Source organism: Phocoena sinus, chromosome 1, assembly GCF_008692025.1.
Source record: "Phocoena sinus isolate mPhoSin1 chromosome 1, mPhoSin1.pri, whole genome shotgun sequence".
In the NCBI taxonomy this organism is placed as follows: Eukaryota; Metazoa; Chordata; class Mammalia; order Artiodactyla; family Phocoenidae; genus Phocoena; species Phocoena sinus.
In genome coordinates this window covers 29,381,577-29,394,048 of record NC_045763.1, presented here as the reverse complement: position 1 = coordinate 29,394,048, position 12,472 = coordinate 29,381,577, and the positions used below count along the sequence as shown (strand labels likewise).

At 53.6% G+C, this 12,472-nt stretch overlaps 1 protein-coding gene across 1 annotated transcript in view; it reads left to right on the top strand.

Moving 5' to 3' along the window:
• The first annotated feature begins 616 nt into the window (after positions 1–616).
• Positions 617–12,472, top strand: part of STK40 (serine/threonine kinase 40) — a 37,760-nt gene continuing 25,904 nt past the window's right edge. Inside the window, 2 exon segments of the mRNA XM_032622497.1 lie at positions 617–800; positions 10,016–10,146. The gene's annotated coding sequence lies outside the window, so the exon portion shown is untranslated.

Sequence of the window (12,472 nt, the reverse complement as noted above, 5' to 3'; positions counted from 1 at the left end):
GAGGGGCTGAGGTTAGGTGGCTGGAATCGCTAACAGGAAACTCTTCACTGTTAACCTCCCTGGTCGAGACTCTAGGGATCTTCAGACTGAAGCGTGGTTTCTACAAAAAGCGAGGGACCCAGAGGGGAAATGAATTGTGAGGGCTATGACAGGAATTCCTATCATTGATTGAGCCTCACGGCAGCGCTCGCCGCACAAAACTCCAGAAAGAGAGAAATGGGGGTCAAGGAAGAGCCACTTTTCTGAGAAATATACTACAACTGGCCGACCTTTCAACTGCTGCAGACGTCTCCAGACCCGGGAGGGCGAGGGTAGGGCACGCGAGGCTCAGTGGAGTAGGGGCGGGGGCGGTGCCTCCGGCCCCACCTCACCGCAGACATAGCTAAGCAGTAAGTACCGCCCCTTAAGTTCTCTGTGTCCAGTAGTTTCCCAGATATCGGCTCGGACCCTACCCTGAACCAATCCTCAATCGGATTCTGGCCTCTTGCCTGAAGGCTTCCGCCCATTGTCAAGATGGCTCCCAATCCCTGCGCCGTGGGCTGTAGATACGAGCAAGGGGCGGGGATGCAGCTCGTCCGGGAGGAGGGGGCGGTGCGTCACTTCCGTTGTCAGGTGGCGGCGCCGCAGCCATGGAGGGAGGCGGCGGCAGCGGCGGCGGAGGTTCGGGTGGCTGCACCGGGAGGCGACGGTGAGCGGCTCCCACGCCCCTGGACCGGCCCCGGCCCCCCGGGACGGAGCGCTGAGCAGCCCCGGCTCCGGGCTACGGACTATGGGCGAGCAGCGCTGAGCACCGGGGGAAGGTGAGGGCAGGGGTCCGGGAGCGGGGAGCCGGGCCGGGGGTGCGGGTTGGTGGGGCGGGCCTCAGCGGCTGTAGCGCGGGGACCGGGGTGACAGCCTGAGGCCGTCCGGCTGCGACAGAAATGGCAACAGCGACTGTGCCGTCCTCCGCTGTGGTCTGCCCTTCTCGGGCGGCGGGGGCGGGGGCTCCTGCGCGCCGGGTACCCGGTGGCTGCGGGGAGTCTCGGTCCCGCCGCAGCCCTGGGAAGTGGCACTGCCAGCCTTGCCAGGAGTCACTCGGCCAAGTCAGTGAAGGCGCCAGATTTGAACCAGCCAGGTTTTTCCCAAGAGACACCCTCTGCCTCTCCACGCTGCCCTCCTGATCCCGAGAGTGACATGAAAGTTGAAACGAGTCCCCAGATAGGACCAGCCCGGGCTTCCTCCAGGAGCCCTCACCCGTTGGCACGGGCACCATCGCTGCTGGGGAATTTTCGAATCCCGGGAGGTGTTCAGGTGCGGGTCAGAGCTCTCTGCTTGCCGGTGCTACGTTTGGCCGGCCTTTTCCAAGGAGAGAGCCTGCTGCTATGGTCACCGTTTCACCTGCTGTGCCCTCTCAGGCACGCCCATTCCCACGCCGCTTGGCACCACCTTCCAGCCAGTAGATGGGGGCATCGGGATTCCCGACGCCGAGTACTCAGCCACCCCCGCTTCCTAGGTTTGATCCCCGTTTGTTGGCGGAAGGAAGAGATGACAGCCGCCTTCGCTGTCAAGATAGACTTTGCTCTGTATTAAGTCACTGGAGGAAACCGGTTGGCTTTGCTTGGTTTTGAGAGCAGTGAAGAAGAGGGTAGTCACTCTGGGCTGGGCGCCTTCCCTCTTGGCTTAGCTTTGCATGAGATAAGGCTTAAGAGCAGGATATGTAATCGTCAGGCCCAAAGAACCCCTGTTTGTAAACAGTGCTTGTGAGCTGGGCCAGTGCTTGGTGGCCCTGCTGTGCCAGTTGTTTGTCCCTTAGATCTAGACAGTGTGGAGATAGCCCTCGTTCGTTCATTCATTCATTCATTCATTCCCCACGTGACAGCAGCAATGTCCTTGCCTGGAGAGGCAAGTACCCTATATTATAGAGATTAAGAGTGGGCTTTGGAGCCAGAATTCCTGAGTTCAAATTCTAGCTCTGCAGCTTTGTAGCTGTGTGACCTTGGGCACACTGTTTAACCTCTCTGTGCCTCAGTGTTCTCAGCTATAAAACAGGGCTGATAACATAGAGTTGTGAAGATTTAAAAAGTTAACACATGTAAAACACATAGAACCATGTCTGCCACGTAATAAGAGTTCAATAAATGTTAGCTATTCTTATTCTTATTTCAAAGAGCTCACAGTCTGGTTAAGGGAGACTGACCTGTAAATGAATAGTTGAAACGTAGTCTTGAAAAACTAGTAACAGCAAGAACAGAGGGCTGTGGGAGCCCAGGGAAGGAAGCTTCTAGCTCAGCCTGAGTTGGGCGGGGTGGGGGGAGGTTTTGGGGAGGCTTGGAAGAAGTGATGATGCTGGAGCTGCATCTAGAAGGATAGGAAGGCTCAGCCAGGTGAGAACAAAGGAGCAAGGTACTCCACTTAGACATGTCAACTCACAGTTTTTCCAGAAACCTCAGACTGTTCACTGTGGTGGTATGAAAGGCAACCTGGTGCCAGGTAAAGCAGTACAGGTTGACAGGGGAATGCCACATTAACAATTTGGGACTTTGTACCAAGGGCAGTGGGGAGCAAGTGAAGAGGTTTTAAGCAGAGGAGTGTCGTGATTAGACTTGTGTTTTAGAATGCTCTCTCTGGAGCCTCAGCAGGAGGGATGGGAGAGCTCGAGAGGAGAGATTAAAGCACTGGAGACCTCTTCAGAGGCTACTGCAGGCCTCTGAGAGAAGAGAGGTGGCGTGGGGTGGGGGATCCTTGCCGAGACAGCACTGCATGCAACTGGTGGCAGGTGACAAGCTCCCTGCATTGCCCTGGGCAGCTCTGCCTGCCCCAGAAGTGCCTGGCACATGTGCCCCTCTCTTCCTGAGATTGCAGGTCACTCGAGCCGCTGGGCTGGTGAGGCTGTCCTCTCTGGTCAGTTGTAAGGTCAGGTGCTCCCTGGGGCTTTTAATTTGGCCTTTCGGGAAGGCAGCAGATTGTGGTGGCTAAGAGCCTATTTGTCTCTGCTGTCAGACAGAATCTCAGTTCAGATCCCAGCCCTGCCAGGCAGTAGAGGTTACTTATTCTTCGGTTGCCAGCTTCCTCATCTGAGGGCAGTTGTGAGGATTCAGTAAGATGTTGCAGGTTGGGCATTTAGCACACACTGAGTAAGAAATGCTTGGTAAATGTTAGCAGCTGTTGCAGGCTGCAGGAAAGGACTTCTAAGAATTAGTTGAAGCGGTTAATGGCAACTAAAACTGTGTCCCATTGAGCTGTCAGAAATGTCCTGAGGGATCACGAGACCACAGAATTTTATTGTATTCTCTCCAAAAAAGAAATCTGTGGGGAATTCACCAAGTCTGTATGGGAGCCATGCAGATGATTCAGCTCAGCTCTTTAAAAGAACCATTTTTTAAAATAGAAGTAGGACTGCTGAGGAAAAAAAAAAAAATCATGTTTTAAAGTATACTAGGAGAAAAAGTATTTTGAGTTTGTTCCATGTGTGTCCCTGTTAGTGACCCTAGTCTGTTATTTGAATTAGTACCATCAGGAAGCACACATTGATGTGTGTGGTGACTTAAAATCCGGAACCCCTGTTCCGCACACATGAGCTCCCAAGCGTGGCTGAGGATGTGCTGGGTGCCAGGTGCAGAATGAGAATGGCGAGGCACGCCCTGCCCTGGCGGAGCTTATGGTCTAACAGGGACCAGGCAGGCTTCTAACCAACTGACATTTGCATAGAGTTTGGTGAATGTCTCATAGGAGTCTGTGCAGCATGTGGTGGGAGTGAGATGAAGGAGTGATTCTCCTGGGGGATGGGGAGGTGACTGGGGAGAACTTTGGAGAGCCCTTAGAACCTGAGCTGGATCTTAATGAAAATTGAATCTTGAAGGATGAATAGAGCTTTCTGAGGGTTTCATGAAGCACTCCAGGCAGGGGAGCAGCAAGGCACAGGCATGGGTGCAGGCTGGTGTGTGTACACACTGTAGGAGCCACAAGAGGTTCTGGCACAGGGCGTGAAGGGACCTGGCTTTAGGACATGCTGGAGAGGTAAGCATCAGTGCTAAGATGCTTGAACTTCTTATTCTGTTGGTGATGGGATGCTTTGGTTTAAGGGAGGAAACACCGTTAGACCTGCATCTTGCCAGGAGCCCTCTGGCTGGCGGTGGGGGATGGACTGGGGATAGAACAAGTCTGGAGTCTCTGTAGGAGGCTTTTGCAGTAATCACAGTAAGGGCTGGTGGGGGCCTGGATCAGGGTAGAGGCAGTTGGGATGCGGAGGAAGGGCATAGATCAGAGCTGTTTTGGGGAAGTCAACTGGACTCCGGGAGTGTTTGGCAGTGATGATTGAGGGAGGAACAGTGATGGCGGGTGACCTCGAGCTTCGCGATTTGGCTGACAGAGTGAACGATAGCGCAGATGTAGAGACGGCAGGAGATAATGGCCAGTGAAATCCGCCAGCTCCATTCAGTAAGCCCTCTCACGGGAGAGGGTCAGTTGCAAAGTCTGTGGCACTCTGTCCAGCTTCGGGCCAGGCTTCTCTCTGGTTTTGCCTGCGTCAGCGCCTGGGAAAAGGGCAGCTTCCCTTCCTTCATCTTCCCCCTGCCCAGATTTGCCCAGGAAGGTGAACTTCTTCAGTATTTCAGAAACTCAAGTGGCTGAGTCTGCAAAACTTCTGTGACTTCCGCAGCCCTCAGATGGCCCTAAAGGGCAGCCCTTCAGTCAGGTGCCATCCACACTGATTAAGCAAGTGATGGGTCCTGGACAGCAGCATGCCCTCAGGGGAGAGATGGCCATTCCCAGTGCTCCTGGGGAGATCTTATCTAGAAAGAGACCTTGAGGTTGGATTTACTCCAGAGGCTGGGTCAGCCAACTCAGTCCCTCTTCTCCGGAAGGAGAGATGTCTGCCCCAGGCCACCTGGGACTGACTCAGAACCATCAGGGAAGTGAGAGGGAGCTGCCTTTGTGCCCTTATCCCCCTGAGCTCTACGGGAGTACAGAGCTAGGCCTGAATCAGACTGGGCTGCAGAGAGGGATGTGCTGGTAGATGGGGCTTCAAACAGGCCCCTTGGAATTGGGGAGATTTTTGCAGGATTTGTCCCTGCATTTGTCGTGTATAGAAGGTAGGAGAGAAAGTGGCCTGAGACAAGGGCATTTCTTCCTCCTCCACCTGCTCAGGTGAGACTGTGGCCTTGAAGGTGGCCCCGGGCCCATAGCAGCCCTGCGTCTCCTCTCGGGATCTGTAATCAAGATCCGAGAAGGGAAAGGATGGTGTTGCTTGCTTTGATTTACTTACTGTCTTAGAGATGTTTCCGCTTTGCCTCATGCACGTCTGGGTCATTTTTGGCAATATTGTGTCATTGTGTAATTTATTCAGCACACTCTCTGCTGATGGACTTAGGTTATTTTCGGCCTTTGCTCTCCAAACGAAGCTGAAGTGACTATCTGCATGTGTGTGGTTTTTCCCACCTTAGGTATCTGCAGGATAAATTCCAAGAGGAGGTGCTGCTTCAAAGAGTATCCTTCATGTTCATTATTTATTTATTTATTTTTTTCATGTTCATTATTTTTAAAGTAATTTCTTGGCCCCCTTTTAAGGAACTGGAGAGGCCTGATTTTCCCTCAGCAAGCAAAGATACACTTTTGGGTTGACATCCCTCTTCCCAAGAGTTACTGAGAACCCCAGTGGCGGTCACCCTTTTCTGGCTCTTGGCAGTCTGTCTTGGTGTGAGTTGGGGTTCCCTAGAGCTTACACAGTCCAGCAGTCTACAGGTCTGATGGTTTCAAAGAAACTCTAGTTGTTGGAAAGCACCAGAGAAACTGAGAAGGGCTCTTGTCATTTAGGATGAAGCTGTCCCCTCTACATCTGTTTACAGACCATCACCTACTTGGCAAAAGAGACCAAGGATCTTGTGGCTTTAGGGAGTCCGTGACCCAAGGGTCCAGACGGAAGAGAAAGTAGCCTGGACATGGCAGAGGGAACCGGCAAGAGCAGGACTGGTGTGCCTGGCGCCTGTCTTTGGGTTTAGGGCAGAGCTGGTTTGAGGTGTGATCAGGGGATAGCAGGTGCCTCTAGGGAGAGGCTTGGTTAAGCCTCTTGGGAGACCTTGGGACTGGCATAGCCCAAAACCCTGTGGGACTTTTGGAGCCCCACTGCTGGCATTGCCACCTTTGGAAGAGCAGGAATCCTGCCCCTTTTTGTAGTAGACATGGAGCCCCTGGCATTACCATGTTTGTGTGACTTCCATGGCTGTGTTCTCCTCCAACTCCGCTCCCAAGGTGGTCCCTCCTGAAGGAACAGGAAGGAAACCAGCCACAAAAGAAGGATCCCCACCACCTCCCAGGTCCTTTGCTAAGTACTCTGCAATATATATTGAGGCCTTCTCACAATCTAAGGAAGGAGGGCTTGACTGTGTTTTACAAAGAGCCGTCAGACACTGAGGGGTTAAGGAACCCTCAGCCAGCAAGGGCAGAGCTGGATTTCCAGCCCACACTCGCGTGACCCTAGAGCCCATGCCATCCCATTCCCCCATCCTGGCCAGGCTCTGGCCCCAGGAAGCCCAGGCCACATGGAATAAAGCTGTAGAGCTGGAAGGGACCTTGACAAAGCTGAAGCAGTCCCTTCTTTTTTCCTAGAAGAATGGAAACTGCCACTGCCTGGAGACAAGTCCTTCCCCTCCTGCCCTGTGAGTGGTAGGTAAGGAGACCTTCAGCCATGTCACCCAGCACTTAAGGCTCAGATCAGACCTGGCTTCAGAAGCCAGTTCTGCCACTTGCTAGCTGAGTGACCTTGAAGAAATCACTTCCTATCTCCAAACCCAGTTTCCTCCAAAGTAGTAATGAGGGTTAAACACAAGGTGTTATTGTCTGTGGCAGGTTCGGCCTGGTGCCTGGCCCGCAGTCAGGACCCAGGGGCTGGCTCCGGTGAGGCCTAGGTGAGCTCTTTGCTGGTGGCCCTGAGTGTCCCGGAAGAGGTGTTATGAACCAGCTTCCAGGTCTCCAGTTTGAACGGTGTGATGGTCTTCCCAGCCTTTATAGAAACCGGGTGGTGAACAGGAAGTTCCTTACAGGCAAGTTTACAAGTTACCTGAGAGAGTTTCAGTGTACCTGGAGTGGTGGTTTGTCCCTTCTGTCCCCCACTCTCCTGATGCAGCCTTGCATCAACATGCAGGCCCACACGTTCGGGGCATTCGCATGCCATACTCCCTCAAGTGTGCCTTCCCTAAGACCGGCCTCCCCTGATTCCATTACCACTCTTAATAATTCTAATGGGCTCAGAAACTTTTTTAGATTTTTCAAAATTATTATAGTAGCCTACAATGAAACAGGTAAACAATATAGAAGAATATAAAATAAAACTCTCCATCTCCTTCGGGCCCCTAGTTCTATTACCTGGAGGTATCCACTGTTAAGTTTCTTCTAGAAATTTCCTATGCATATTCAAGGGTGTGTATAATCATCTTTTTTTTTTTTACCCAAATGGGATCATCTTATACAAATAGTACTGCAGTTTGCTTTTTCATAAATTTATTTATTTATTTATGGCTGCGTTGGGTCTTCATTGCTGCGCGCAGGCTTTCTCTAGTTGCAGCGAGCGGGGGCCACTCTTCATTGCAGTGCATGGGCTTCTCATTGTGGTGGCTTCTCTTGTGGAGCACGGGCTCTAGGAGCACGGGCTTTAGTCGTTGTAGCACGTGGGCCCAGTGGTGGTCTTGGCTCGCGGGCTCTAGAGCACAGGCTCAGTAGTTGTGGTGCACGGGCTCAGTTGCTCTGCGGCTTGTGGGATCTTCCCAGATCAGGGCTCGAACCCGTGTCCCCACATTGGCAGCCGGTTTCTTAACGACTGCGCCACCAGGGAAGTCCCCTGCAGTTTGCTTTTCTTAATGTAACGTATCCTAGACATCTTCATCTACCAGCAGGTGTGGGCCTAGTCTTAAAGGCTGCGTAGTATTCCCCTGTCTGGACGTACCATGATGGAGTGAACCAGTCCTCTCTTGGCGGACATTTAGATTGTTTCCTGTCGGGGGGAGATGTGTGTGCGTTTTGATATTTGTGGTTTTGTCTTTGTGTTTTTTCCTGCTACCCAGGGCTCTCCAGGGACCCTTGTTGAGCACATTCATCTTGGTGAACTTGTGTGAGTGAACCTGGAGGATAAATCCCCAGAACTGGATGTGCTGGGCCCGGGGCAAAGGCATTTTCTTCTGCTTTGCTGGCTGTGGTTTCCCCTTGTCTTCTGCACACCTGTGGGGCCTGGGCAGGGGATTCTGAAGCGGTCAAGGACCCAGGCCCTGCCCCCAGGAGCTCACCCTCTGGAGATACACAGGCAAGCATGCTCTCACCCACCCCTGAGCAGAGTATGTGTCAGGGGTGGCTCGTGGCTGGCCTCAGCAGCTCGGAGCAGGTGAGGCCCTCGTGTGGGTCCACTTGTCAGTGGGCCACTCTGGTGGCAAAGCCTGCTGTCTGCCTCTGTAATCTTGCCCACCAAGCAGCCACAGCCCGCAGCGTTCAGTAAAAGTGCAGAAAGTGAATTGTACTGTTCACTCGCAAGGCTGTGAAATTTAACTGAATTTCATTTTTGATAGAGGCAGTTAAAGAAAGGCAGTTTGCTGGCCCCAATCCAAATTACCTTTCTCACGGGATGATTGTAGTGACTTCGGCTGTTAAAAACCATATAAAGAAGGAGAATCACATGAACCTGGCCCTGGCCCAGGCTTTCCCCTCTGTCGCTCTGGAAATCTGAGGCGGAAGGAAGGAAACGTAACATTTCCCTAGTGCCTCCCACACGCCGGCTCCCCGCAGTCCTCAGGGAACCCTGGGCAGGTACAACACTGTCCCTCTCCTCTGGGTGAGGACCCCGTGGAGCAGAGAGACACATGTGTAGGACACAAAGGTGCTCTCAGACTCAGCCAGCCCTTCTTTAGTCACTTGCTGCTTTCTCCTTGCTTGACTTGGGCCATCTTGGGTGTCAAGAACCTGAATTCGGGACTTCCCTGGTGGTCCAGTGGCTAACGCTCCATGCTCCCAATGCAGGGGGCCCAGCTTCGATCCCTGGTCAGGGAACTAGATCCCACAAGCCACAACTAAAGTTCTCGCATACCACAACTTAAAAAAAAAAAAAAAAGATCCTGAGTGCCGCAACTAAGACCCGGTGCAGCCAAATAAATAAGTAAATGTTAAAAACAAAAAGAACCTGAATTCCACGAGGGACCTGTGGCGGGCCTTGTTCCCACTGAGCAAAGCAATAGCAGAGCAATAACTGATGGTTTGAGCTGAGGAGGGGTCCCCTTTGTTGCAGGGCAGGCTGGCATGACAGGGGAGGGCTGTCAGTGACTCAGTCTCCCATCACTGCACATGGCAGGAGGCCCCCCCCCCACAGAGCTGAGGGACCACCGGGAAGGTCTCCCAGCCAGGGTATTGGTCGCTTCCCCTGGCTACTTCTCTAAATAGGAGATACCAGGGCAGCACGGCCTGAGAAAGAGCTATTAAGTCTGTCCCTTCCTCTTCCAACACCCACACACAGTGACGGATTATTTGTTGTCACATCAGCTGCTTCCGGAGGCCCTTGGGAGGGGCGAGCTAGTGGCAGGGCTGGCGATGCTGCCCTGGATTCTCTCTGCTGGCTCTCAGAAAAGCTGCTGCTGAAGCCCTTTACCCCGTCCCAGGGACTGGTTTCTTACTCTGTTTATCTTTTCCCCAGAGGGGCCTCCAGGTCCACCTCTGTGTGCACAGCCCTGGAGCCTCTTCTCCCAGGATCACTCCGGGATACATCCTCCCAGCCCGGGGTCTTCAGGCCCACTCCCCTCCCCGTCTCTCCCCTCAGCCTTCATGGAGGCCATGAAGGAGCCCAGTGGGGCTTGCTCAGGGCAGGGGGTGAAGAGGGACATCACTGATTATGTAATCTCCTTGTGTGTGAATCTTGCCTTCTGGAGGAGACTAGAGTTGGACCTCCGAGCTCTAGATGGGTCTGGTGCGGATGTGCTGAGGGGGAACAGGCTGGCCACTGGGCCCTCAGTCTGGCCGCCCCTCCCACTTCCCACTGGGCTGAGTCACTTCCTCTCTGGCGCCGCAGGTACTCTCCCACACACCCAGCACAGCAGCCTTCCGGGGGTGAGGTTCATCCCGGGCAAGAGAGGAGCTCCGGTTAGTAGCAGCCAGTTCACCTGTCACCCCCAAGGCAAGCGTTTAGAGAAGGATGTGATGGTATGTATTCCTGACAGATTGGAGCTATACATATCCTGCATTTTAAAATGAACAAAATCATCACTCTGTTTTGGAACAGTGGAGATGACAGCACATGCATGAATCTTTGTCATCAGGGAGTCCTGGCTAAAGCTGAGGGTTTACTAATCCACCTCCCCATCCCCCCAGCATCTATCCTGAGCACGGAAGCATATGGCTTCCAGTGGGTTCCTAGGGAGATTGCTTGCGGCCTTCAGGCTCCCAGGGAGAGGGTCCATGCCTGCTTCAGGGATGGCTGTCATTCAAACTCAAAGGAAAAGCCCTTAAACAGAGCCGCCTTCTAACCAGCCAGCAGGAGTAGAAGAGAACAGGCCACAGGCAGCCTCCTCTGGCCCAGTCAGCTGGGCCGGGGCCTCTAGGCTTTGGTTTGTCAGCAAACCAAAAGAGGGGGGAAATCTTTACTTTATAAAGTTGTGAGAATTAAAGAAAATCTGGGAAACACTAAGAATGAACGGTTCCTGGCAAGCAGTAGGTGTCCATCAAATGCTAGTTTAAAAGGTATGCACCTGGAGAGACTTGTCACCAGGGAGGTTACCTCAGCAAGGAGTGGGGAACGCTCACCTTTCATCTAGCAGAGACCTTGAGACACCCCTCTTTTACAGATGATGAAACTGAGGCCCACAGAGAGTAAATGACTCTCACAGAGGGTAGGTGACCAGTTCTGGGTCGTAAAGCTAGTGAGTGATGGAAGCTGAAGTTTGAACCCAGGCCTACCTGACCCCAGAATCCATCTTGCGCTCCCAACTGGCATTTGGGTAGGTGGTCCATGGTTTGAAACACCTGGTTCCATGGGCTGCGAATTTCTCTTGGTTCCCTGGGTTGACTTTGTGGATGAAGAGCAAGCCTGTAGGGAAGCTGAGCCACTAGTAGCAGCACATACATGAGAGTATTGAGGTGCAGTGAGGGTGGCTCCCCGAGTGCTTGGGTCAGGGAGGGGTGGGGTACACTGCCATGTGGTCTGGTGGGAGGGGGTCTCAACGCAGCCTCTGCGGCACCACAGATCGTCTTGGCTGCATCGTGTGTTGAGATTTCACACCCCCAGTCCCGTTGTTTCTTTCCAGGTGTAGTCAGCTAAATGCATAGCTGGGCCAGAAGGTCTGAGGGAAACGAGTGGCAGGAATTTTTCTGACCAGCAGAAGGACCTTCACACTACAAACCTAGAGTGGCCCAGAGGACCTGTCCCTGGTGTGAGGGGCAGGCCAGGCTGTCACTCCCACACTCCCACACTTTGCTGCAGGAAAGCAGATTTTTTTGCTGGACTCAGCAGAAAGGGGGCTGGTCTGTCCCTTCGCCAGTGAGGGAGGGGTTGGTCCGAGGCTGTAGGCATGCTGCGAATGGGTTTCATTCCTCGGGGAGGTTGCCCTCCAGCAGCCAACACTGTCTAAGCACAACCCCTGGCTATCAGCCCAGAACCGCCCCGCCCCGGGCATCCAGGCATTTCTGACCTGGGACTTTTCCTGGACAGACTATTCCCAGCACCACTGCAGCCCAGTTACCTACAGCTGTGACCCCCTGTCTCTCTGGTCTTGGAGTCTGGCTCCTGTCACAGGCTGGTGGACCATCCGTACTTTCTTCTGGGTCCCGATCCAGCGCCTGGCTTCTCGTTGGGTCCTCTGTGTCCCCTGCCCCAGTGGGCTTTAGTGCCTTCTGGGTGCAGAACAGACGGTTCTACACTCCCTGTTTTCTCATTCAGCAGTTTGCCAGGCACTGGGTGGGTGCAGGGAAGCAGAGATGAACTGGGGTTGCTCAGCCTGGAGAGTGGTGGGGACAGGGGAGTCAGACAATGGCTACGGCACGGTAGGAGTGGACAGAATGTGCTCTGGGAGCCAGAGGAGAAAAGGACCTGCTGCAGAAGGTGACACCAGTGAGGACTGAGGGAGAAGGACCAGCCAACCAGGGAGAGGAGGTCAGGGCAAGCGTGTTTATGGCACACTCAGGGAACTGTGAGTCATTTGGTGTGGCTGGATTTATGGGGCATATAAGGGTAGTGAAGCTGGATAGGTAGCCTGGGTCTGGCCAGGCTCACTGAGGAGTTTGGGTTTCTTCTTAAAGACCACAGGAAGCAGTGGAGGACCGCCACAGCAGAGACAGATGGAGATACTGCAGGCCCAGGTCCCCGAGCAGAGGAGAGAGTAGCCTGCTGGCATGTTTGTCCAGCCCCAGTTCCACAGGCAGCTGAGGTGGGGGTCTTCTGATGCAGTTGCTCCTGCATCCTTCCTGACCAGCCTGGTGAAGAGCAGTGCCCCACCATCTTGCAGCGCGTGCAGAGAGAAACCCTGTGAAGATG